Genomic DNA, 26,920 nt, shown 5'->3' on the forward strand with positions numbered 1-26,920 from the left:
AGTTTGTCTGCCCTGAAATAGTCTTTTTCTTCAAATGAGAGCCGGAGTCTGTGAATGCAGAGCAGAGTAGACGCTGCGCTGAATACTGAATCAACCCCCGACGCAGTATAGATTACCGTCTGTCAGACTGACGGAGGCTCTTATGATGTGAAATCCACTGGGTGTCGGAAATAGAAAACACCCAGACTGAACTGCGGCCAACAAGTCATTAATCCTGCCTGGCTAACACACAGATGTGCAGCGAACAACACGATCCAATCACGTCTCCGAGTCATGGAATGCAGTCAGATGCCATAACAATATATGACATCAAAGCCTGTACGGTTGTAAGCTCCAAGAGGTTGAATAACCCCTCAGATTAGCGCTGTAAGTCATGGCAGCCACCCCTGCTCAGGCACCCAGACGTCATAAATGTCCCCAGACACAGGGCCAGTGTCGGGCTTGGCCCTGCTGACCCCAAAGTGGACGTCTCTGGGTGGTTGGATTTTTCTTTTTTTGTGATCCGGTTCCCGAGGTTAGTCTTTGTTTGTGTCACACTGAGTGTCTGAAGTCCACTGCTGGCTTTGTTTTAGGTGCTGATTTCTGACTCTTGAGGCCGGGGAGGAGCGGTGTGAAAGGGAGCAGCTGTTTGTTGCACGGCAGGGTGGGGGTGCACCCATGGGTCGACCCAGTACCAGTGACCTCAAAGACGAGCAGTGTCCTTGAGCACCACTAATCTGAGACAATGGAAATAAGTAATTGTCAGTGTTCAGCATTTTTGTCCTACAAGATTATTGATTATGTAAATATTTTCACAATCCTGATGGCTCAGACTAATCCTGTGTAAGTACTGGGTTCTTGGGCTGTGTCTTTATAGTGTCGCCGGCTCTTGTCTTATAAATACTTAATTTAAATCGGAAAGACAGTTGGAACAGTGCAAACGTCTGCAAACACTGAACAGAAAAATGTCTCCCAGCACTCAGGTCTGGCTTGATTTCATGACTTGCCACAATGTCCTTGGACGTGGAATCAAGTCTTCACCTTTCTTTTGATATCTGCCTCTTTCTTTCTTTCTTTCTTCGGTATTTTTGTATTTATGTCTCAACATCTCTACTTGTGAAGTGGCAGTAATCCCACATCTGTATCACCATCCAGTTCTGCTCGTTTGAACAGGCTTTTGTTGGCACAAGGCCCAGTTAATGAAAGTCTCTTCTTAGGTTTTCAAGATACTGGATTAAGGACAGGCAGGCAAACAAGAGAACAACTTTTTGGTTGCTTCATTTAAGCTGCGTTTCTATGCATTTCTCCAATATTTATACTGACGCTCCGGCTTCTGAGACTGGTTTGGAACAGGTGTATGTCTTAACAGAGGACCACCCTACAGGGGGAATAAAATCCACTAGCAAATCCACGCACAAGGCACGCAGACACCCAGACACACCACAAAAGAGGGCTCAGAACAAAGTGCAGGCCAAAGAGTGGAGTTGCTGAATGAAGCAGGTTTAGATGAAAGGGGGCCATTCTGACATCAGCAGGCTGCTGAGCCTCCGCTGGCAGCTACAGACGGGGTTTGTGCCAACAGGGCAGATGCTGAGGCCCGGCCACCTGATATGGAAGGAAAAGTCTGAACAGCAAGAGAAGGGGAAGAGAAGGTGAAAAACAATAGAGGACGAGAGCGACAGGAAACAATAACCAGAAAAACGGCAGTAAAATAAGCGCCGGGTGCCGTTTTACAGTGACTGCTCCTATCAGTTTCCTTCCCCTCCTTCACTCTTCCTCTCTATCGTACCCACACACACTCACACTGCCTCCCATTAGCATAATCCTACCCATGAGCATGGGAGTCATGGTTATGCTCCCAGGCAGGCGCTGACTTATGTTGTGTGCTTCTAATCATATTACAGTCAGCCATAAGCTGATGTTCTTGGCATGGTCCCTGCTGATAGGCATGTTAGACCCAACCCTCAGCCTGCGAGGAGGATGAGGAGGGATGCTGATGCAGAGTTTTGACATTTGTTTCTGAACAGCTGTTGAAGTGATGGGGCTATTGTTTTAAAAAATAATTACACTCTAAGTACTAATAGTTCATTATATTGTATTAATCTGTTCTAATTACAACAACTCATTGACTGACATGAACATGCTCCACTCTGCAGACATGTTTAACCCCCAGGAGTCCGGGGCTGTCAGGCTGTTTTTAGCACAACGTTATGATCAAACAAGTAATTTTTCACTTTGACATAGTATATCAACATATTGCTTTACTGATTTTACAGCAGCGGCTCGTCGCTAATGAATTATTACCATCACTGTGCCAGGAGTATTGTGTACTCACGCTGTACCGTGCCGAAGTATTGTCCTCCCCTCCTGTTCTGTGTGAGCACTGCACGTTCACAGTGGAAGCAAATTGCTCTTGAAACGTGTGTTTCCTAATCCAGAGCCCCAGGAGTTGATTTTGAAAGCAAACTCAAAACTCAAATGCTCTCAGAAAGGCAAGACAAATATATTATGTCTGTAAGAAGTCGGTCAAAGACGCACTGTGTAGAAATACACAAAAGGACCTTTAACTTTCCCCCATTGACTTCCTGTGTTTAGTTCCTGGGACTGTTTTTTTTTTTTTATGGCCCTTGGTAGCAAGTCCTTAGGAAAGGTTATACGGCAGTAACACTTGGCACCAGGAGGTCGCTACAGCCTGAATCCTTGGGCAAACTGAGGATATTTGCTGAGGGAAAGTGGAATTAAGTTCTCTACCACTGTACCTGTCAATGGCGTTGAGTGGCTTTTTTGCGCATGGCATGTGATGGAGTACCGAGCTTCTCAACGGTTCACCGATATGTTTGCCAAATAAACTACTCCCTGGACAAACATTTGTGGAAGAAAAAAGGATGAACATGTGTTGGTTCTAAAAACTGTGATGGACTGCTGATAGAGAAATTAAAGAGCGGATAGATAAAGAACTAACAAATCTTTGACCACATTTAAAGAGTCGTGGAGGAAGGTCTGTGTTGACTTAGCGGCACATAGAGATCCTCTTGTTTGCTGCTCCCTAAGTGAAGTGGAACATGCCCGTTAAACTCTATCAGATGGCCTGAGTGTTTTGTAATTTTCAGCATAAGGCTGTCATCTGGTCTGTACCCCACACAGTCACATAGGCGTAATGTGCGCGTGCACATGTGTGCGCACAATAGTATTGATATTATCCCCGCAAACCTACACATCCTCTTTGATCGAGTCCCTTTCCTGATCCTCCGAGGAAGGGGAAGGGGGGGGATGAGGCTTCCTGCAAGTCACAAAGACTCGTGGTGTCGTTGTGGCGAGGCAGCCCGGGAGCCAGGCTGATTCACCGCTCCGTCACCGTAAACAAGACATCAATCATCATCATCATCACAGCCTGATGAAGAGAAAGGAATCTACACACAGGGACTCAGCTGCATTGCTAACTGGTGTAACGTACATTACAAACGCACATGCAATTGCCATGTGTTCCCCGGCTACTGCCGCTGGTACCCGGGGAACACACACACACACATACACACACGGGGCGAACTCCTCGGTACCCACATCTCGTCCTTCACGGCATCGCCGCAGCATACGAGCTTGACTGACAGGCGGTCTGTTTGTTTTCCTCCTCAAGATGGAGTCCATTTCCTGTGCTCCCTTTGTTTTAGACTGTAGATTAAAAAAAAGATCTCCCTTTTAAACGCTGTGTTTACATTGTGTGAGCGCTTTGAGGGAAAGCACAAAGCCGCCACACAGTGGGTGGATTATAAACTTGGACCGAGTTTCAAACAGACTGAATTTATAAACACAGAATTCCCCCACACTCGACTCGCGGGTCTCAGCCTGCTAGCATATTACTGTGGATCAAACACAGACGAGGCCTGTCCTTGCACTTTGATGCATTGGTGTGTATGTGTGTGTGTCTGTGCTTGAGTTTTGTTGGCACCTGCTTGTGTTTTACACTCCCAGTTTAGCACAATTGGTCATTTTTAATGTCATTTTTCACCCGGTGTTGTAAGTTACGACACTTGCGTGTATAGGCATTGCCGGTGTGATGGCATCCTGGACGCCACGTCGGTGGGGATGATCTCTGGATGCCATGTTGTACACGCGAGGGGCGACGACCTGGGATCTCCGTGTCCTATCGAAGGACTACAAGTGCCTGGATACCCATTATGTGCCAGCTGTTCAGAATGAGGAGTAATTGCACTGTTGGCAAGGTTCCATGTGGGCCCCTGCGCTGTGGCTTTCCCCCACCCTGGGCCCGCTGCCAAGCCCTCCTGCATACTGCCTCCCTGACCCGTTCTACCACCACCAAACGGCACCCCGCCCCACACCCGGGGGCCCACCCCTACCGCTCCGCTCCCGACCCATATCATCCCCTAAAACTCTTCCACCCATTACCACCAGCCCTCTGTTCCACATTCCTAGGGGGGCACTGGTTAAATCTAATCCCATAATAAGACACTCAGCTGTCCAGGAAAAGAAAGAGAACTTTCCTCTGGTAAATTCTAGACTTCCTTTTTTCTCTCCCCCCCTCCTCCCTCCTTTTCACCCCAAGTGGAGGCAAGATGACACTTTGGGCCCCCTTGGCCAGTTGCCTTTGTCTTTCTTTGGGCTTGATTTATCCTTTCTTCCTTTTTCTCACTCCCTCTTTCCTCAGTTTTATTTGTCAGTGGTATAAGTTTGCCTCTGTGTTGGGTCCAGAGTCCCTGAACAGACACATGGGAGGGCCACGTTACTGAAGGGCCACATGGCTCTGTTGTGCAAGAACATATACACACACACACATTCATTTAATGCTCCCAACACACAGATGCAAGCAATTTATGCATTCCATTGCCAAGTCCTTTAACATACTAGGGTCTTGCCTGCAATCACCTGGTAAATGACATAGTTTGGATGCTATTATCTTGAGTTAAAGGGTTAAACATAGATTTCATAGGAATTTTGACCTTTCACCTAATTAAAATAGCCTGTTTAACTGGCAAAAACAGGTGGATATGGCAAAAGTAACTGTTTCTGTTTATCCGACGGAGAAGATCCATGCTGTGGATGACTTTGCCAATAACACAGTTAGATAGTCAATGGGCAAGACATAGGTCAACAGCTGAGGGAAGTCAGGCGATAGGATCTGTAAATTTTTACACCTTGGTTTCTATACTTACCCAGGTTAAGGTGGTAGTTTGCCTATTTCACATTACATGATTTTCACCCAGCCGACCAAAAGCCCCAGATTGGAGCCAAATGGGCTTTAGTCAGCAGTCGCCAGTTGCTATGTGTGAATTATTTAAAGACTCAATCCAAGAGGCTCGCCGACACAAAAACTCAGGTTCACATAATGTTTTTGATTTGTGCTGAAGAGTGTGTTTTAAACAGGACTGGCTTTTAAACAACAGTATTTTGTACCCCACTGAAATGTGTACCAACAGCTTGCTTTGTACATTTTAAGTTTTTCATTTGTGTTCTTAAATCAAACACATAATTAACTAGTTTCTTTAAATTACCCCTCATCACTTGAGATTCTGTTGTCACATATGGAACCTCCACTTTGCATCTGGTGCCCCATGTGACCTTTATGGCCCATGCATAAATTCAGAATACCAAATGAATTGAGATGATGTGTTTACATGCCCGGATAAATCCAGTGATTGGACAAACAGCTCAATGTGCTAATGAGGTTAATGCTTACATTGATTATTAGTTAAATGCGATTGAAAAGATTAGAGGAGGGTGTTCACAGAAAAGAACTCTGTAGTGAGAGTATAATCCTAATCTGATTGTAATTAAATTTTACTTTAAATGCTGAATGTTGTTGGGAGGTGGGGACGGAGGCCTCTGAGTTTCCAGTGAAGTGCTCATGGAACAGTTAAATGACTCTGGCCTGTATGAACTGCAACTTTCTTGTCAGCAGAGGTGTCCCTGCGCTTGTAGCTATCAGGTCAGTGTGTGAAGGGAGACAAGAGTCGGGGCTGAAGTGTGTGCACATGTGTGTCTGTGTAGAAATCACTAAGCTATAGGTTATCAGCCGTAGGAGCCTGGGAAACGGCAACAGACGGAGATACACATAGGACAGATAAAGATGGAGGCGTTCAGAAAGGGAGAGAACAATCGAGTACGAGGGATAAAAAGAAAGAAAAAACTAAGAAAAGTGTTAGTCATGAACTCTATTATTTTTCTGTCAGTGGTGCAGGGATAAAAAGAGAAAAATGGCGAATCTCACAACTTTTGGATTTCTGGAACAAAAGCCAGAGTTTATCACTACGTCACATTTTCACTCTTTCATCACTCTGTGTGTTTTTTCTCTCCTGCTGCTACAATCAGCTCACATGCCCGTTTCTCTGGCTTTGCCTCAGTATTTACGCCGCCTGTTTACTCTGGTGAAATGAAGAATGATTTAAGTCGGGGGGGGGAGGGACTACGTTGCTCGCGGTCAGCGCAGGGGGAAAATCAAAACAACAGATGGGCTGTGTAGTGTCTTTAACCCAGATTGTACCGCTCTAATCCCGTCTTCACTGCAAGAATGTTCACATTGGACCCGATGCGCCAAATGACCATTCGGATTTGAACCTGGCTGAGCCGGGGATAAAAAGGTGGCTAAAGCAGTGTTGTGTCTCACCCTGCAGCTTGTCGGGGTCACGTGTTGGAAGGAGAGCAGTCCAGATCGAGTTGCAGATTACTTCGTGATCGACGGCGGGGGGGGGGATGTTATTTTGACAGGAACAAGTCTGCTGCCGTTAGAAAGCTGCGCTGGGAATGAATAGATATGTGTTAGGGCGGCATGTCAGTGTGAATAGCTCCAGACGTCGCTTTAATGTGCCAGTGGCTGTAGATTGCATGACTCATATGAGGGCTGGGCGGTGGATTGGTGGTGGGGGGGAGTCAGTCAGCTGATGGGGTTGGGAATGGGTGGGGGTTGGTTGTTGGTGTGTTGGTTGAAAAAGTCAGCTGGCATAACATCATTAGTCGACCTTATAAAACCAGGTCAGTGGTGGGATTACGAAACCAAGCCTCGTTGCCCACTCCCCCACCTCCCCGGTGGGCTACCTACACCTCTACATAATTACCACTCCTTCTATTCTTAAGTCGGTAGCTTCTTATGCCTTCTTAATAGTTCTTAATCTTAATGATCAACCCAGTTTTGACGTTTTCTGTCGTCATCAGCTCCACATCCTCACCCCCCCAACCGCCTTCTCTTGCGTCCTGCTCCCCAATATGCTTGATTTCATTCTTTGCCCTTTAATCCTCCCCCCCCCCTTGCATAACCCATCTTTCACCCCCGTTGCCACTACACTTCGAGAACCCTTGCCCGTCCAAGGTCGGAGAGAATGCGTCGAGGCTTTTTAGGTCAGGTCAGAGGTTTTGGAGGGTGCGAGGGATTTCGCTGTAAATTAGTTGATCAGAAATCCCTAATTACGCGCGTCTAATCTGTCTCAGGGTGCCAGTCTCCAGCTTAGTTGTTGTGCCAGCTGCCTTTAGCGTGGGAGAGAATGAGCAGGAGAAGTCTGAGGGTTTTAGGAGTTCAGGGGTTGAAGTGTTAAAGCCATGAATAAAACAGTTGAGCGAGTCTGGGTTGAATCCTGGCAGCAATGTGGCATACAAAGTTTTTCTTGTGTAATTGTGGTGTGTTTGTGCGATTTCATTACACCTGAGGTGATCTTGTTTATGCAGTGTTGAAATTTTAATGCCAGACACAGGTAAGTCTAATCCCAGCGAGTTACCGCCGCAACATTGTTGACTCCTTCGCGAGGGCTTCATGACATTATTTGTGTTTGCTCACAATTAGCAGTGTGCAACTGCTCCCGGTATCGAGTTTTTCTCTTCCCGATGGAATCACAGCAGCCAGGTATTTATCATCCGAGGCAGTCATTGATGGCTGGTCAGCGCTTCTGTTGATTCTACCTGGAATCGATACAATGCCAAGGCTGACGTTGCAGATCAGGAGCCAGACATGGATCAATGAGTCTGTGGGATCAGAACCAGCCGTTGCTACAGAGCCTCTAAGGTTACAGCTCTGAAGCAGGGGTGTGATCTGACCAAATCTGCTCGAATTAGAGATACTCCATCATGGCCGTCAATCAGAGCGAGTTTTTCATGGGTTTTACGATGCAAAGAGAATCGAAGACATAATGTAAGTGTGTTAGATTTTAAAGGTTAAAACCCTCCACTTCACTCTTCACACAGAACTTGTCCTCACGACTTCCTCAGACATGATAACTGTCGTTCTCAGAAGACCACGCAAATAAGAAAAGACAACTGTAGCTCAACTAGTGACCAGTTGGGGCGTCATTAACGTAATTCGCTCAATTCGCTCAGTCAGTTAATGATGCGTTAAACACAATGCATTACAGGGAGGGGTGTTGATGCCAGATTGGGTAATCAATGAGGAAAAAAAAAAAAGTTATCCAGTGTCACGCTCTTTGATGGGAAGAGGAACACAAGGGGAGGTCCGTGACCGTGGAATTGAGCCTTGATAGAGGTCATGGGCAAATTATGTAGCGGCCAGGCAGTGGAGGCTATCTGACTCAGCAGGGGTTACAACCAGTAGGATGTGAGGTCAAGGGTGAAGACCTCGTCCAGTGGCCCTCTTGCTCTCCAGACAGCCGTAAACGGTGTCTTTCATTGTCAGAATCTCAGCGGTGACCCATTATGACAATGACTGTCAAGAACGGGATCGAGTCACTGGGTGTCTGTAACGTTTCGAGATCATCAGGTTGGCAAAGGAATGTCATTGGTTGCATGAAACGAAATGAAGACATTTTGATTTGAAGGCGTTTCTAAAGACTAAACGAGTAATTGATTTAAATGGGGAGAAAAGCTCAACTAGACCTTCAACTTGAGCTCATTTTGAAAAAGTCCGTATTGGAGGGTCAGGGACTTCTACTACAAACTATTCCTACAGCCTTGGATTTTTAGTCTCACTTGTACACACATAATCAGTCTTTGAATAACAACATGTACAGTAAGTTGTGTTTTTAACAACCTGGCAGTATGTTTGCTAATATAATGTATGTTTACTTAACTTATCAGGCTCTCGCTTGGAAAGTACCTGTCAGTTTGGGGATTGTAGTGATGAAATAATCCATGTCATTTATCAGTGAGTCGATTTTCAAAAGCTTATGTATGAGAAATAGCAGCTTGAATCTATTTAATAATAAATATGTACCCACACAGAAAGCTGCCTGCTCTTCGCTGATGACACAAGTTAATTCAAACACCTGAACACCATGAGAGTCTACCCTGTCAATACAGAGATTTGCTGTCTCTGGATCTATCATTACATTTCTTCATCTCCCTTTCTTCTCAGTTCTGCTTGAACATGCCTCCCTTCAAACGCAGCTCGTGAAATACAACACAAAAAAAATCAACAGGAAAGCAAATGAGTTTTTGACTTGTGTCGTCACTGCATTGCTCTTTGTGTTTAGCTCGAGGCACAAGTTTAGTAATGACAGTCGAACCTCAACGAGCAACATAACGACGCGGGGAGAAAGGCAGGGGAGAGTCAGTCAGACCTCGGGTGACGAAATGTGCAGAGAGAGCGAGAGTGAACAAGAGAACGAGCAGCAGAGGGAGCGACAGGAAGGGGGGAAAAGGGCCAATGTGGGGGAAACGGAGGGAGTGGGCGTTTTTATTGGTGTCACGAGAGAAGAAATCAATAAAAGAGGTGAAAAAAGCCTGCAGCTTTTAAGAGCCCCATCACCGTGGCAATTAAAGGGGCCTTCAAAGAGTCCGTCTAATCAGCGGTTAAATAAAGATAGGAGCAGGCGGCCCCGCTCCTGTAATCTCACACCTCCTGCCCTGCACTCAGTGGCCCCTTGAACTCAATGCGTGTGTGTGTTTCTGTGAAATGGACATACTTGTGTGTTTATGTGTCTTTTTTGCGCGCTCGCACACATGTTGGTGAGCGCCCGGACGTGTTTCTGGCAGCTTGTACGTGGTTAACAGATTCTTAAAAGGCAGATTAACCCGTTTAAGCTTCCCTCTCTGCGTCCTTCGCTCGCCGTCTCTCATATCTGACCTCTGTCCCAACCAGAGTGAGACGAAGCAGATATGTATGTTCAGCTTATATATTGCTGTAATAGCAAGGCAGTCTACCCTCTGTACCCGTGACCCTTCCGCTTACCTGTCGTCTTATCTGCCGCGCCATAGACTCATTCATCATGTGTGTAGGTTCTCACCGTGATAAGGTTGTCGGCCGGTGAGTCAATACTCCAGCCTTGGGTCTGTCTTCGCGAGCCTCTCCCTGCTCAAAGAAGCACTGTGTGGACAGAGCAGATTCCAGGCTGAGCAATGAGTTTGCTTTGGACACACACGGGCCGAGATAGACAGGTGAAAAAGGCCCTTTACACAATGTCATTGCATGTCATTCCGCAGTGGTAAAGTTTACAGGGCGGGTTGCCTGATTTCAACCTCAGTCGGCCAAGTTGTGTTTATGGAGATTTATGTGTTTGTCTCCAATACCTGGTTCTGTTTTATGGAGTTTCGATTGCTAGAATAGCTGCAGCGGCTAAAGTTTAAAAATAACTAACCTCTTGTAGATTATTTTGTATTTCATTAACATTGGCTCACGTGGCTGTCTAATGTGAAAGAACTGAGTCATAGTGATACAGATCCCGGCAGTTATCTTCTGCGCTTTAGCATCTTTCAGCTCATTGTTTTGGTTTTTCAACTTTCACTGTTCAATTCAGTCTCATCACTTTCATCAGCCCAGGAAATAGACAAAGTTGATGACTCTCAGGTGTACGACAGTGGAGCAGTTAGCAGCTAGAGAGCCACGCGTTCCCTCAGAGGTTGGTGGTGAACAAAAACAGAGCTAAAAGGAGAGTGAATACTGGATGAATGAAAGATAATATTTACCCATGTCTGCTGGATGTGAATTTTTTTAATTGCTGCTAGTCCTTTCCTTAACAACTGGAAAAGGTGATGGGTGTTAACAGCTTTTTCCTGCTCCCCTCACCTATTAGCCCTCTGGAGTCTACAATCACACTGGCATGACCAAAAAAGTGATGTTTTTGAGTCCAATATATTGATATAGATATCATATAGGGGGGGGGGAGAAAAATGATACCAGACATAGTAAATATTTTTGAATGTGGTATATAAAGGCAAAATTAAAGCTTTTAAAAAGGGCATAAATTGCCCATGGACTCCTCTGGGTTAATTTAAAGAATCGACGCAGCTTGAACAGTCCTCTCAAGTGCAGCAGGCCTCTCATGCTGAGACGCTGCTGAACGTCGCTTTCACTGCTTGAAATGACAAACATAGCTGGCGGCAGATTATATCAGCTGTAGCTAATTAATATTAATCCCATCACCAACTTGCCTCGGGGCCAAAATGAAACATGGCCACTGCCTGGTCAATATGCTCTCGACATGTCTGAGTCTGTGCTCTGCCAAAGAGACGAGGGAACATTACTGTGTCAACACAACTGATGCAAAATACAATGTTGTTTGTCGTTTCACTGATCCCTGTCCCTGTGAAATCGACACGGGGGACAGGGATGAGTCTTCTGTGTTGAATCAGTCTAAATTACACCGTCTCACATTTGAATCATGAGTCAGAATCTCGACTGTGTTGCTCATCATATCAAATCAACGTTCAGTATATCCAGGCTTAGTGTTCTTTACTTTTTCTTTTACATGTTTCTGAGGCTGGTACAAGGAGTTGGTGGTGATGACCACATCTCCACTATCCTCTTTTATCTGTATCCTCTTTAATTCTTTAATCTGTTAGCAGCTTAACTACTAACGTTTCAACTGCAGACCCTCTAACTAACAAACAAACAACCTCGTTACTGTGGCTATTGACTCCTATTGACTAATGTACAATGGTAAATCCTCCTGTTGTCACTCCATATCACAAAGTAAACTAAGATTGGTAGGTACAGTATTAAAGCACAATCACAGATGTGAGACGTACTGTACATGTAGCAGCGGTGGAGGTGCAGTGAGTAAAATGCAGCTATAAATCAGTTCCTATACTCGTGCTGAGAGCAGCTGCTTCACATAACTCCACCTTGAAGTTTCATATCTTAATCTTCTCAACTCATTGTCATTGTTGCATTTGTCTTTTCAGCCTCTGATCAGATTACAGATCTCCAGTTGCGTCTTTGCGTTTTAACTAAGTGACGAGTGGACTTAGTGAACGTGCAGATGTGGAGAGCTTAAGCCAAATTGACTGGATAAGTGGATTTCATTCTGGATTCAAATATGTGAAAATGCCGTTTAACCTTTACACACACACATAGATGCAGACACGCATCAATGCTGCTGCACACACCTGTAGCTTATGGTTGTGCGCTGTCATTCCGATGTTCCCCAAATCCTTCTTCCCTCCTCCCCATTAACCCCTGACACCTTGCCCCCTCCCCTCATATCCCCGTAGTTAAGCCGGCATTAGCAGTGGCCTCATTAGGACGGCATTAGTGTCAGAGATGGACACACTGATATGGCTCCACAGCTGGATCAGGGAAGGTACAGAAGACCCCAAGCCGTTTTTTTATCTTCCTCCCGGCCTCTCGGCCTGTTCATGCTATTGTTTAGGGATGCCTCAGTTCTGACACCGAGGGTCAGAGGTCGCTCGTCCACAGGAGCCATCCCTCTCCTTCTCCCCAGTGCACTGTCACTACGATTCACCACTCACACGGGTCCCTGTCACTCGGCGCCGACACAGCCGTCAGTCACGCGCATGTAAAAAAAACGCAGAGCTGCGCTCGCGGGCAGACGCTTACTTTTATCCCTGGCCGCTCCGCGCAGGCCCTCGACTACTTGGAAGTCGCAGCACTTGAGATTATTCACAGCAGCCTCCTGATATTTATCCAATACAGGATTTTAGTTGATAAAAATAGCAAATACGAGCCTAAATCTTTTGCAGTTTTCTTCTTTTTTGGAAATAGTTTTTTGCTTGTCTGTCCTCAAGTTCAGGTCCTTTAGTCAACATGCTTCAGTGAGAATAGCTGCCTGACACGTGGCCATAGCTGAATGTAGTGATGTCTTAGAGGCGGTGAGTTGTTTGCAAATCTTAAAGTTTACCAAAAGATAAGATAAACAAATTATTTAATCACTTCCTCACTTTATTGTGCTCAGGTAGATGTGGGTATGAAAAGCAGCACCATTAAAAACATACTAAATATTGTGTTATATTTTCAATCTGTTTTGGATGAATTCAGTCCTGCGCTTCAACGTCTGCTGTAACTCTACCTTAAAGGTCCAGTGTGTCAGATTTAGGTGAAAGGGATCTATTGGCAGGAATTGAAAATAAAATAATCCTTGTGATGTTTTTCTCTACGGGGCCGCCATGTTTTTTACAGAAGCCCAAACTGGACAAACTAAACACTTTTTTGAGTTTTTAAGACAACTGAAGGCTTCCACAGGTTCTCTCTCATGTTTTGAAGGGGAGGGTGAGGTGAGCGGTATTCATCTGCAACATACAACTTCGCCACTAGATGTCACTAAATTCTACACTCTGAACCTTTAATGGTTGACATTTGAAAATATGTTTTCTATCCATTCATATATTTACTTATTCTGTATTGATCTTCTTTGTAATTTATCATCTTCATTTATAGATTGTTTATCTCCAGTTGGTCTAATGGGATTTAGAATTACAGCAACACTTGAAAGTTAATATCACAACTTAGAAAAATACGAAGACTAAATTGAGTGAGTCTCAATTTAGACAATTAAATTGAACTGCGTGTCAGTTTTCCATCTTAGCATCTTTTCCACGTGAACCAGAGGAGAGTGTCACGCTCTCAGTTAGAAACCCGGCAGCCTTGGCCCTGTAACCCAGATAGCAGCACTTAGGAAACCACTGCCAACATTCCCATCGCCGGCAAATGGCTCCTTCTCCTAATCATTAACACGCAAATGGACCATGTTCTTGTGTGTTTGTGTGTGTGTGTGTGTGTGTGTGTGTGTGTGTGTGTGTGTGTAAGCGTATGTGTGTTTGTTGTGTACTTTGTGCTTGACACAAAACTGCGATAGACATAAAAAGCTGAGACCCACTTAGAGGTTTAAATTTAGAAAGCACAAGATACTTGCAGCCACACTCAGTCTTTAACTCTCTCTCTCTCTCTCTCTCTCTCTCTCTCTCTCTCTCTCTCTCTCTCACTCTCGCTCTCGCTCTCTCTCTCTTTTCTGCATTTGTGTGTGTGTGTACAATATGCACTTGTGTACTTAAGACCGGATGTTTGAATGGGTGTGGTTAACGTTTGTTGACCTCCTCACCTGTAAAGGTGCTGTAATTTTTATGATACAGTAAGAAGGCTTTGATCTGTGTTGTGTAGGTGTGTGTGTGTGTGTGTGTGAGAGAGAGGGAGAGTGAGAGAGAGAGAGAGCATGAGATAATTTTCAGCTCTGTTTCCAAGAACTCTGCTCCTTGTGTTTATATCTCATAAAAGTCACAGAACACAAAAGGATCTGTCAGAAGTCTCACTCTGTGATTTTTCTCTCCGGCCCCTTAAGGCCTTAAAAAGAGAGTGAGAGAATAAAAGAAAAAGAGAAAACACAACAGGTGAAGAGATGAAAAGTGAGCGGAGGCCAGACTCAACAGTATCCGGTGTTCAGGTGTGTACACACAGGGATCAGAGGTGAGAGGATGTGTGTGTGGGAGTGAGCGAGAGAGGGTCTCTCGCGTCACTGCAGAAGTCATTGGCTTCACCTCTGTCAGGTGACTGGTGTGCTTAGCAGCAACCCACCCCGGGCAGCGATCCGATAGGCTGCTCGGGCCCTGAGGTGACAGGTGAGGGTCGAAGTTCAGAGCGTGGTGGGCAGGGGTCTCCTGGGGGGTGCTGATGATCTGAAAACAGCCACATCTTCCCAAAGACCTAAACAACATTATGCATAAAGGGATAAACCCATATAATGTCATTTGTTTATCTTTTTTACTATTAAACTTGGTGGAAAGATGCTCAAGGCTCAAAAGAGGAGACATTAAACTTTGGTGCTGATCCAGGAATTTTCTTTTCACTTTCTTTAACATTGTGAGATCGAGAGTAAAAAAAAAACTCCAAAATTTAAATTTGGTTTCATAACTGGACTGTTGGGCAGATGTATAGTTAGTTTAGTTTCTGTTTGTACTGTTTCTATTTTATCATTTGACAGATGACAGCTGTTAAACAGATGTGGCAATTGAAAATAAGGCACAATGACAAAGGGAAATAACAAATAGGGACTAAAGGGCATCGATCAGCTGACAAACCATAAAAATTCAATCATTTTCCTTCACCAGTTCCTTCTCCTCACCTTCCACAGAAACGGAGACGCAGGGAGTGGTGGCTTTGCCCTGATTATGAGAATGAATGAATAACTTCCTGCTGCTGGGAGAGAGAGTGGCGGTGTGAGTGGGTTTGTTATCTGGCGCGAGTGTTTTATCAGGATCAAACAGCAGCTCCGGCATTAGCAACACAGGACTCTGCTCTTTTATCTGCACTGGCGGGGATAATCATTCTGTTCATGCAGAAATCAGGTGCAACAGAGGTGAGCTTGTGTTCATGGAAAAACTGTTAAGACCCGGGGATTTGGAAAAGGGAATTCACCCACCTAAGTCTCACGCAACATAACAACACTTAAACAACTGGGGTTGAGCTGGTTTGTTATCACGCGTTGCTCAAGGGGAACGCGGCAGCAGTCACTGGTGGAAGAAGAGAGAACCTCAAAGCTTTACAATGTGAGCTGAAGTCACCTTCAGGGTACCACCCGCCTCACACGCCTCCCAAACACCTGGTGATTTTCCATCCTGCACCATTGTGATGGATGGACGCAGATACGGTTGTTTCTTAATAACTTCCTGCGAATTTTCCCTGATAAAAATGTTTGCTCTGCATTTAAAGGAAGTTTTCCTTTTAAGGAGTGTCGGGTTGTGTGGGCGTCGCTATCAGAACATCAACTGTCACTTTTCATTTCTGCATCTGCAAGACTTTGGGAGTTAAATACGAGCTGTATTCATACCACTACATATAATTTGTGTTTTAAAACTAAATCGCTCTCCGTCAATCCATCAGCGGTTCAGCTCCATATCAGCAATAATCCCTGTGCATACCAATGCACCTAATAGGAATATCACTCAGCCCATTAATGTCAATTTTTTCCCGTCTCGATAAAATTGCTCCCCCGAGGCGCACTTCAGAGTGTATGTAGCCTTTTTTAAATACATGATTACATATTTAAAGTACAGTTTTGAGGTGCTTTGAGTATTTCTACTTCATGTCCCTTTATGTTTCTACTCCAGTGCATTTCCAAAGGAAAGTATGGTGCTCTTTGCTCCACTGACATGCTTTTCTTCTAATTAATTCAAGATAAGCCTTTAAAATACAATATAATTCAATAGTCTCCTCTCCTCTGGCGCTGTAACGGATCTGTTAGTCTCCGGTGGTTCCTCAATTTCAGGGGACTTCCTCTCTCACCTGAGGGTGGCCCCGCTCCAGACCAGTCGGCTCAGGAATCATCTGGAGACGCAGACACAGAGAAGATATGGATTAACATAAATCCACCCTAATCAACTCTGAATGACAGCCAGACACTGAGCAGCAGCGTGTGCATGCAGCGAACACACACACACATACTTTGTCCTTTACCCCGCTTCCCCTTTTTCAGCTCATACGAGAAAAATCGGTGACACAATAATTACATGAAGTGCCTTCTCGCGCCGTAAATCACTGCTGTCGCTCTTTTTTAACAGTCAAACACACCTGCGTGCACCTGAACGTCTCTCACCACCTTGGGCGAGCGCAGTTGCAGAAACACACCCAGCAATTTGGTAATATCGCCCCAATTGAGGATCTAGCGTATAATGAGCGCATGGGGAGGATAAACCCACGGTGTATACTTTCATTGCGTATTAAATCATTGCCGTCCCACTCTGACACCGTCTTTGAACTGTCAGGGAGCAGACATTTTCTTGCCAGATATATGGATATTTTTTCACCCTGCCCCTTAATTTTAGTACAACACAATGCAGAGTGAGGGGCGGGGAGGGGGTCTGTCGTTTGATGTGTTCTTACCCCATCCAAAGTAAAATATCCCCCCAGCTTTGATGGTGTTACCGTCAAACACCCCCTCTGCTTGGTTCCCTTGCGGGAAATTGAGAGTGATCACGCACACACTTGGTATTTGGCCAGGTAAATGTATACAGTGGATGAGGTGAGCTATGTGTGTGTGCATGCAGACATGTTGGTTGCGCCCCTTGCCAGGATCCCTTTATTCAAGCCACGGTACAGCGGTGATTCGACGGGCTTTGGGAGATTTAATCGCTCTGGGAGTTTGAGTGAGCAAGAGGAAATACCCTTAACAAGCAGAGTCAAAGTGTGATTAGCGTTCGTCTGTTGGTTTATGTGTGCGCCGGCCTGTTCGGGTGACTCACATCCCTCAAGTAATGACACATTATCCCTCAACACACACAGTAAGCCCCCGCTACTTTACAGCCCTGATCAAAAGCAGTAGTCATACATGTTGTTTCATCACTCTTATCCACTAACTAAGCCCAGTCATTGCTTTTATGACAAATCTCAAACTTAACATCCAAGTTATTGCTTTTATGATAAATCCTTTAGCTCTGTCGGGCCAAACTTTCATCTGCGTTGAACCCCCCCCCCCAAAAAAAATTCAAGCCCCAATCCTGGCTTTCACAACATATCAGGGAACTTTAATTCCCAGTACTCTTTAAGTTTATTACAAACCCTCAACCTGCAAGCCTGCTACTTCTGTTCATCATGAACTCCTAACCTTTCCGAGCCACTCCGGTCCGGCAGTAATATGGTCCCCCCCCCACTCCACCGCCCTCCCTATTTGGACACTAACGAGACGCTGCACACTGACCTCTGTAGCGGCTCAAATTAGATGTAAATTGTGCCTGATTTTTACAGGGGTCTCTAACGCGATCCAGATCCCCCCGCCATCGTGGCCAGCGGGTCAACGCCGTGAGAACGTCTCGCTCCCTAACGACATTTGGAGTGGTCGATGAGAGGGGTCGCGGGTAATGGTGACCTCACTGGCCTACACTTCACTTCCTTCTAATTAGAGCGCTGGGCCAGATCAAAAGAGCCAACCGCATCGCAGCGGGAGGGCTACTGAAGAAGGAGGGAGGATAGTAAAGACGAAGAGGGGGAGGGGGAGGAGGAAGACGGGGGGAGGGCAGGAGGAGGGTGAGGTAGAAGCCTTTTCTATAAGTAATGGGGTGCAGTAAGGATGGGGGAGAATTTGAGGCCCTTTTTTTTTCCAGTAGCCGTGGAGGTTATTGGGGCACTCAACCTGTGTGCAGCGGTATGCAGGAGGCCGGAGTGCCTTAAAGAGGGGAGACGAATGGAGAAGTAGTGGAGGGGAGAGATGCATTTGTGTGTGAGGTAGAGACGGGGAGAGAGAGAGAGAGGGGCGGCGGGTTAAGGACAGGAGAGAATAAACCTTTATTTCATGGCCTTGCAGGAGAACCACACACCTCGGTGCTGTCTGCCGGCCTGGTCTGTGTCTGGCCACGGCTGTGGAGACGGACCCACACACACAGGAAGTGGAGCATTTAGCACTTCCTCCCCCATGGTTGTGTGTGGCTTGAGCCCCCAAACTTAAATGTATGGACAAACGCTCTCTCTCTCTCTCTCTCTCTCTCTCTCTCTCTCTCTCTCTCTCCTCTACACACACACAGCCATGATTCAGTCACTGAATAGCGTTCTGTCCCCATGAAGAAGACACGTCCCCATAATGTGGCTTAAGGTCCCCACAACATACACAGGCCACACAGACACACACACACACACACACACGCAATAACAAGTACCAGATTACATCTGTTTCCACGGTTACTAATGAGCGCACAAGAAGGCTGGATTAGGACGTATATATCTGACGGTATCCACTGGGGGGCATTTAGTTCCAGGAGAATAAGAGTGTGAAGATGTAAAGCTGTGCAGAGATTTCCAGGAAACCACCAGCGTTGTAAAGATTATAATAATAATAGCTTGAATTTAAATAGCTCCTTTCAAGAGACCCGAGGACCCGTATGGTTGATTTCTTACTTTGGACTTAGTTAGTGCTGTGTCTTACTAAAGATAACAATTCTAAAGTGCTTTAAAAGGAAGAAATAAACTTATAAGTAGTTTGTTACACCTTCAAAATAATACGTAAATATATTCGGAAAACAATTATAAATCACATTGGAGATAAAATAATAAACTGCACTTCCTAGTTTTATGAGCCGTCCTTCATTCAGACACATTAATCAGCAATGAACAAGAAATAAACATATTATCCACATCAACACATATAGTCTCATGTTTTGTCTGCAGAAGCTCCCACTGTCCATCCTCTTTTTCTTTTAGATTTATTGGGAGTTTGTTAACCAAGACCAGTTAGACCAATAGTGACGATGCCTGTGAGGCCTTTACAAGATGGATTTTTGGTCGAGGCACTTATGTTGTGTGTTTTCTTAACTTACGAGCTCTGTGACTAAATCAACTCCCTCATTCATAACTTTGCCGGTCGGCACAACTGCAGCTCACTGGAGTAACTGTGGAAGAGTTGGTGAGTAAAACTATTTTGGGGGAAAAACACCAAATGCTCTTGAAGGCTTTTAGAGAACACTGAGTTCTTTCTCATCTATGGATCTTGTACATGTGAGGACACTGTGTTCTCTGGAGTCGAGTTTCAAGACGGAGCCCCGAGATGCTCTGAGCTAAGTCACATTTGTTGTCATCGCTCTGGTGCTAAAGATAAATAATGAGTCTGAATTATTCTGACTTGACCTGAGGAGAGAGCACATTCTAGTATTTACAGTTTAAAAACTAATCTTTCCAAATCTAAGTCTTGTTTTTGTTCACCTTATGTCTGGAATGCCGGCTAATGCAATGCAGCACAACAAGTATTGAATGGTAATTTTCCAGTGCTCTGCTATGTAAACTCCATCAAATCCATTGTTTTTCTGCCCATAAGTTGGATGGAACGAAAGGCTGAAGCTCTAATACAGCGCTAACCTCCTATCTTTTCTCATAAGTGTGCTGTGGATGGGGAAGATTGGGAATTTCATATGCTGGGAGCTCAACGACTAGTGAAACCGCAGCCTGGGAAGTTTGTGGCGCTTTGATGGAGCCAGGATTCCTGGAGCTTCCCGTAATCGTGGGATAAGGCCGTGTCATCCCTGTCACTCACCTGGATTTATCAGCAGGAAATCTGGATATGAGATGGCATTCCTGCCCCCTTCAGGAACCCGGGGCCGGTCGAGCTGCAGACAAAGAGCGCCACAGTCACCGAGGAGATGTGATTGGAGGCGCGGGGCTGCTATCTCACGCTGTGTCGGGGGCGTATCCTCTTTTAAAATATCCGTTTATATTGTTTTCAAACAAACTAAAGATGGAGATTTGTTTGGGTAAAAATCACATGGATCCTAGTGATTAAAAATCTGTTTGTAAAAGTCAAAAAAGCAGACCCTCCTCAGCCCTGTTCACCCCTCAGGGCGAACCAGTGAACTATGTACAACCCCCTACTATTAATGTTGACATGTTCACTGACCTAGTCTATCAACACACACACACACACACTCACACAGACAGACATACACACACACACACACACATAATTGCTCTACTCCCCCCATGCTAACCGGCCCTGATATCATCTGTGTCGTCTGATTCCGACTGAACCGACCCCGGACCTCAGAATGTGCCGTGGGTGCCCTCTGGTTCTGTATGTACCCATCAGAGCACAAGACCCCCCGTGGGCTCGGTGACCCTGACATGAGCTCCTCTCTGCGACGCCGCCGGGCTGGAAAACACTCCTCTCATTTACGGGATGCACAACCAACGCGGCCACAAATCATGTAAAATGAAGTCGCCAGGGTGTGTGAATATACTGTTATTCCCCGACAAAGAGGCGCATTCAGAGGAATGGATGTTTATGAATGAGGCTCTGATGATGGGTGTATTTTAAATGTCCACTGGGAATTCCAAATTGTAAAAGAATGCACTATTCATATGGTATGTAAGAGATTTTAAAGGTTTTAAAGCTGCAACTAACCCACAATTTGTACGTTTATTTTCATTCATTCATAATTTATAGTATTAAATATAAAAATATTGAACTGTGGCAATGGTTGTCACAATTGATTGTTAAATCACATAAAACAATTAATCACTCATTTAACAAATGTTTCTACACAATTCTATATTTTTTCTAAATAATATATATTTTTCTAAATAATAATATGTGATGAATAGAAGAGTGGATCTGCAGCAAATTGCAAAGATATAAGTCCCCGAATCAAAACACGGATTCTCTGAGGAATTAATGAAAAAGGATTTGCTGCTTTTCTGTTTTTTTTAATTTAATTAAAAAAAAGTTAATTGGACATTTTTGCAATTTTTAACAGATTAAAATGATTCATCAGTTATTTGGGAAATGAGTGAAGGATCAATAAATATCGACAACATCTTGTGTATGGATCTTTTAAAACCAAAATCTGGTCACGTGGCTGTGTATGTACGTCTGGATGCAGGATTCTCATTGATTTCTTTAATCCGTGTCATGTCTTCATAAACATGCACACGTGCACTGTACTGCAGCATACACACCTGTGATGTTTCACATAGTCGTTGAGGCATAAAAATGTGGCTGTGAACACACACACACACACACACACACACACACACACACACACACACACACACACACACACACACACATCCAGCTCTCCACACCACTTCATTATGGAAACAATTATTGGGGTAATCAATTGGCCAAATTATAGACCAATAACTGAGGCCTTATTGTCTGAGGGGGAACACAGCCGCCTTCTTCTCCGCTGTCCGGCGACAAACGCATCATTTTGGGCTTGACCCCTTGCACCCCTTGAACCCCTCTGCTCTGTTCCCCAGCCCTAATACCTTCCTGTCTCCATTATCTGGCTGTGGAGGTCATGCTGTCTAAAGGTCAGGGTTTAGGGATCATGCTGTCACTCAAACGGGCGCCTGAAATAGGTGCTGTGTCTTTTTAACCACGGAAGAGCTGGAAGCGACGTTGCAACAGTGCTTAGTTATGTCTCCCTGTCATTAGCCTTCTTTGTGCTAGGCTTAGCTCGCACTCCCACTCGTTAAAGAATGCGTTACTGTACGTTGACGAAACAACTGCGTGGATGTTGCTTTGGCCCAAATACCGAGTCTGTGCTCACAACACCAAAAGCAAACTAACTGGAAGAAAACAGTTCTTTAAAGCAGCCCACAGGAATCCAGTGATAATCGCTGGGAGGGGAGGTGGCCAGGTTGTTAAAGCTTGGGTAAAATCATTGGGGTTGGCTGTAGCCGGGCTCTGGCTCCGCACACTAGCCTCTCTGACGGATGTTTGCTGGCACAGACGCAGGCATCAGCCACGGTGCTAACGCTGCAATGTAAATCAAAGCTGTGTTAGCGCTGCAACATAAATCAATCACAGCTCCTGCTTCCACCGTCTGCAGGAGCTGAATGGGCCTGCATCGAGGGCTGCATTCCCAAACGCAGAGTGTCTCACCTGTGCCGCGCTGGTAATGTGACTGTTGTGGCTCGGCAGGACTCTCCCTTCTTCTTCTACTCTGTTAACACGCACACTTGCACCCACACACTGAGATATGTCTCTCTCCAAGGAGCTGCAATGTGAGAACACTTCTTAAGGCTCCTGTGAATGGGACACGCTGATGTACATCATTAACTGACATGCAGGTGACAAATGGCTGCACTGTGTTGTAAGTGTGTGCAGGTATCTACAGTTACCTGGGAGCCATAAGAGGACAAAGTTGGCCTCACATGTCTGGCTATGCATGCTTGAGATTCCCACGCATCTGCGTTTGTGAGGTCTTATCTGCAGCGAGACACCGAGCCCTGCAGAGCAAAGGGCACGGTTTAGAAAGGGATGATGCAAAATAAGCAAAGTCAGTGTCTTGGCAAGCAGCAGGGTTTTCGTTTTTTTTTTGTCTTTTACGATTTGTAACGTGGCAAATGCACAAATATGTGATTGCGTGTTGCAGCAACAATCCTGGCACCGAGGTTTTCCGCTGGTTTTTTGTTTGCAGGGCTGACGACAGGTTTTGTCAGAATATCCCTCAGAACAGTTTGTTCCTGAGTGAAACTAGATTTCCAGGTATTTGTTGCATTTAAACAAATGCACACTATCTTTAAAATCTATGAATGAACGTCTTCCTGGAGAGACCTCGGGGAGACTAAAAAGCCTGTTTGACATTTCTGTCAAAAGGAAACAAAAATGGTAATAAATCACACCTGGATGAGGTCGCCTTCCTCTTCTGGAGGATGTGGAGTTTTTTTAGAGCTGCCCGTATCTGCCACAATAAAGATTCCTGCCTCCTGACCTGGAAAGCCAGGCCTGTAATAAGAACCATCAAATCATGTGATTGATCATCCAACGCCGCTTGCGAGGAGAGAATGCAACAGGCTGGATGGGCCGGTGCTTGCCAACGCTGAGGATGGTATGTGGGTGTGTGTGAGAAAGAAAGTGAAGATGAGACATAGAGAGTGAAAGAGGGAGAGACAGACTTGTTTGATAGGGAGGACTGGGGGGGGGAACATCACTTTTTTTGCTCACTTTTTATTTTCTTGAAAGTGAGAGATGACAGATGGAAAGATGCTCGAGAGAGAAAACAGAGGAAGAACGAGACTAAAGAAGCAGACATCAAGAGGGAAGAGAAGGTCGGACGAGTCAAAACGAGAGGGATGGGCGACCGAGACCCCATTAACCTGCGGCCAGGTGTAAATCACGCGGAGGAGCTGCCAGTCTGGGCCTCGCTCTCTGCAGGAGGACCTTACTTGTTCCTCTGACCCGGCGATTACAGCAGCGTTTCTCAACAGCTTCGTCCCACGGCAGTTAAAACCTGAGTGACGTGATATTAACGTGCTAGGAGGAGGGAGTGCAGGAGTTGAGCAATTGTTCATATTACATGTTGCATACCTGATTTCATGCTTAAGTCTCTGCAGCTCGCTTTTGTTGGAGGCAAACTCCTGCAAATTAACCTGTGAGCGTACTGATGAGTCGGCTTGTATTTGTTGGAAATGTTCACTTTCGGGTGTTTGTGCCTGAAGAAGAGTCACTTTTTCTAGTGAAAACGTGTGGGTTCCTGAAACAGCCAAGGAGCTTCTATATGCCGGTGTCATAATCCCCTCTAATCCGATTAGTTTCATGTATAAACTCTGTCCTGCGGGCGATGAGGGACGAGGAGAAAACACACCAACTCTCTCTCCAAGACCTCGTCACACCTGGATCTTCCAGCTTCCAGGCGTCACACTCCACTGAGCGGAAGTCTGATCCCAACCCCCCGATAAGGAGCGTGGGTCTCCGGGATCGGGGCTCACTCACGAGACGAGGTCGAGGAGCGAGAGAGAGAGACAGTGAAACTGAGGGAAAGCGACTGTGGTTAAATTGGTATGTGAGTTTCCTCGGTGGTAGCTGAGGGGGTGGAGGGAGGGTTTGCGCTCGGATGGGGCGGGTGACAGAATGATGATGGGGGCAGATCAGAGCCCAAAGCTGTTTTTTTAAGGTGGGACGGGTTGATTGATTAACGGTGGTTTGAAGCCCCTGGGGGGACACCTGGATCGAGCTTCCTGTACTTTTCCCATCATGCGTTGCCTCAAACTGTAGAAAATTTCAAGTCCGGTTCCTCGAGGCAAATACACCCTCCCCCCCCCCAGAAAAAGGGCAAGAACTTTCACGCCAACACAAAACAAATATGATTGTTATGTATCCGCTTAGTATTGTCAACCAACCGGTTTCAGGGTAGTAAAACGAGTACGCTGCACAATGATTTAAAGCAACGCTCATTGTTTAAACGGCTGCATGAAGAAATCATGTTCTCATCCACACCCTCGCGTTGCTGCTTTACCCCGAGGATGCACAAGGGCTTAAAAGGTGCACTTTAAAATTTTTTATGCACAAGTAAAAACCTAAAGGAACAATAGAGTGTTTGTGAGCAACCGGCAGAGCAGCAGGGGTAAGAGGCGGCGAGGGGAAACAGTGGGTTGAGCAGAAGTTGTTGTGCAAGTTGAGAAGGAATGCAAAGTGTTTGAAAAGATATTAGATAAAGCTGGCAGAACATTCCCCGTGTTTGGCTGTGAAAGCGTTGCTGCGGACGCCAAGCCTCGTTCCTCCGGCGAGGCCGCGTACTACAGCTGAACAGAATGCACTGACACACACACACACACACACACACACACACACACACACACACACACACACACACACACACACACACACACACACACACACACACACACACATTGCCCAAGGGGCTGTTAACAGGCTGTGGAGCGAGATAGGGACCAGGGAATTTAGTCACTGTGTGAAATTGGTTTCATTAGTCTCTGAATGGCAGATTATATAACTACAGTCGCATGAGGCTTGTGTGTTGTATTGCATCTAATCAGCATTTTTAGAAACGAGGGATAGGTTTTGTAGAAATGTGTTTTCTATTCTGAAAATGTGTGTGCAAAATTAGCTCTCGAATTCTCCTGCAGGTGAAATGATGACAACCTCCTGAATCCAAATGCACGTATGGAGCAGACATCCTTTGCATCTTTTCCCTGCTCCTGCAGGTGCAAGCACGAATGCTGAAATCTCCTTTGGTCCCTGGTTGGATGTGCAGCTGTGTCCTTCTGCTGAAGTGATAAAGCAAAATCACAGATTATCTGCAGTGATAATTGAGAAGCTATTTAAGTGAGAGCAGTGATGGATGCAGCTCAGGTGAAGGCAGGGACCAGGCAAAGTTCCAGCCAGAGCCCTGAGATTCAGACTATTTTTAACTCTGCAGGATTTGATCGTCGCAGTTTGTAAACACAGCGTCTAGAAGTTGGCTCCTCCTCCTCCTGGTCAATGAGCGATGGAGAGTGAGAGCGCATGAAGAGAAGGAGTGACGAGAGAAAAAAAGCAGTAAATCAGAAAGAAAATGTTAAATTGTCAAATTGACTCACATTCTACGCAGACTGAAGACAAACTGACCCGCCCCCCCCGCAATCTGCTGAATCGCAGCAAACTTGGCGCTTGCTCTTCCCTGGGCCACAAACAATGCAGAAGTGTGAAGCCGACACACATTACACCTTTTCTTCCAACTGCACGTCATTATTTGTAGTAAAACCCTGAGATTGCATATTCAAGTCAGCAGCGTGGGAACATTCTGCTTTAAAACAAGAAGGAAAAATTCAGGTGTGAATAGTTAAAATCCTAATATAAAGTCTGTGCTACTGTAATGTCTAATTAAACTGACTATAAACACGTTTTAAATGACGGATGACGATTTGAACAGTTTCTCTTTAAAACCATGTGCAGTCTTTACACATCGCTCTGTCCTTTGGCTTTATTTTCTATAACAGGCCGCGTATTGTTGTTTACACACGCGCCTGCTACGTTTGCTGGTGTCAATGCTTCTGTCACAGCTGCCACTCACACTTCTACTGCGACTGCTGCTCATCTCGCTGCAGACGCTACAACCACAGCTTTTATTGATGCTGCTGATTCAATAAAAACCCAAACAGAATTTGTGCTGCAAGGTGCTTGAGGACACAGGGTTATTAACGAAGAGATGAAGGGAAAGAAGAAGTGCAAAGGTAACTAAACATGTTTGTGCCTTTTAAATGACCTCTAATAGATGCAGTCAATTGTGATGCGTGTTGAACTGGTCACTGACCAACGACGCACGGAGCCTCTGGACCACAGAATGTCACGACACAGCGCTTTTCATTTTCCATGCGTCGCAGAGAGAAAGCACAGAGGCTGACGAGGGCAAACACACACACACACACACACACACACACACACACAGAGTGGCACTTAGGCCGTGGAAAACTGCTGACATGTCTGCTTCGACCAGGCGGCGCTCAGTCTGTGTCGCTGCCGAGTGGTTCGGCTGCAGCAACGCCGGTCATGACGCTCCTCCGCCAACGGTGACAGGAGGACAGGGCCGGAACAAGCGGCGGTTTGTAGATGAAACA

The 26,920-nt window shown here is 45.6% G+C and overlaps 1 long non-coding RNA gene across 1 annotated transcript in view; it reads left to right on the plus strand.

Annotated features, from left to right (window-relative positions):
- Positions 1 to 413: 413 nt before the first annotated feature.
- The window catches only part of LOC118099765, a 48,720-nt gene continuing 22,213 nt past the window's right edge, over positions 414 to 26,920 (plus strand). The window contains exon 1 of the long non-coding RNA XR_004694363.2: positions 414 to 514. This is a non-coding gene — a long non-coding RNA (uncharacterized LOC118099765). The remainder of the gene's footprint in view (positions 515 to 26,920) is intronic.

This window comes from Hippoglossus stenolepis, chromosome 20, assembly GCF_022539355.2.
Source record: "Hippoglossus stenolepis isolate QCI-W04-F060 chromosome 20, HSTE1.2, whole genome shotgun sequence".
Taxonomy (NCBI): Eukaryota; Metazoa; Chordata; class Actinopteri; order Pleuronectiformes; family Pleuronectidae; genus Hippoglossus; species Hippoglossus stenolepis.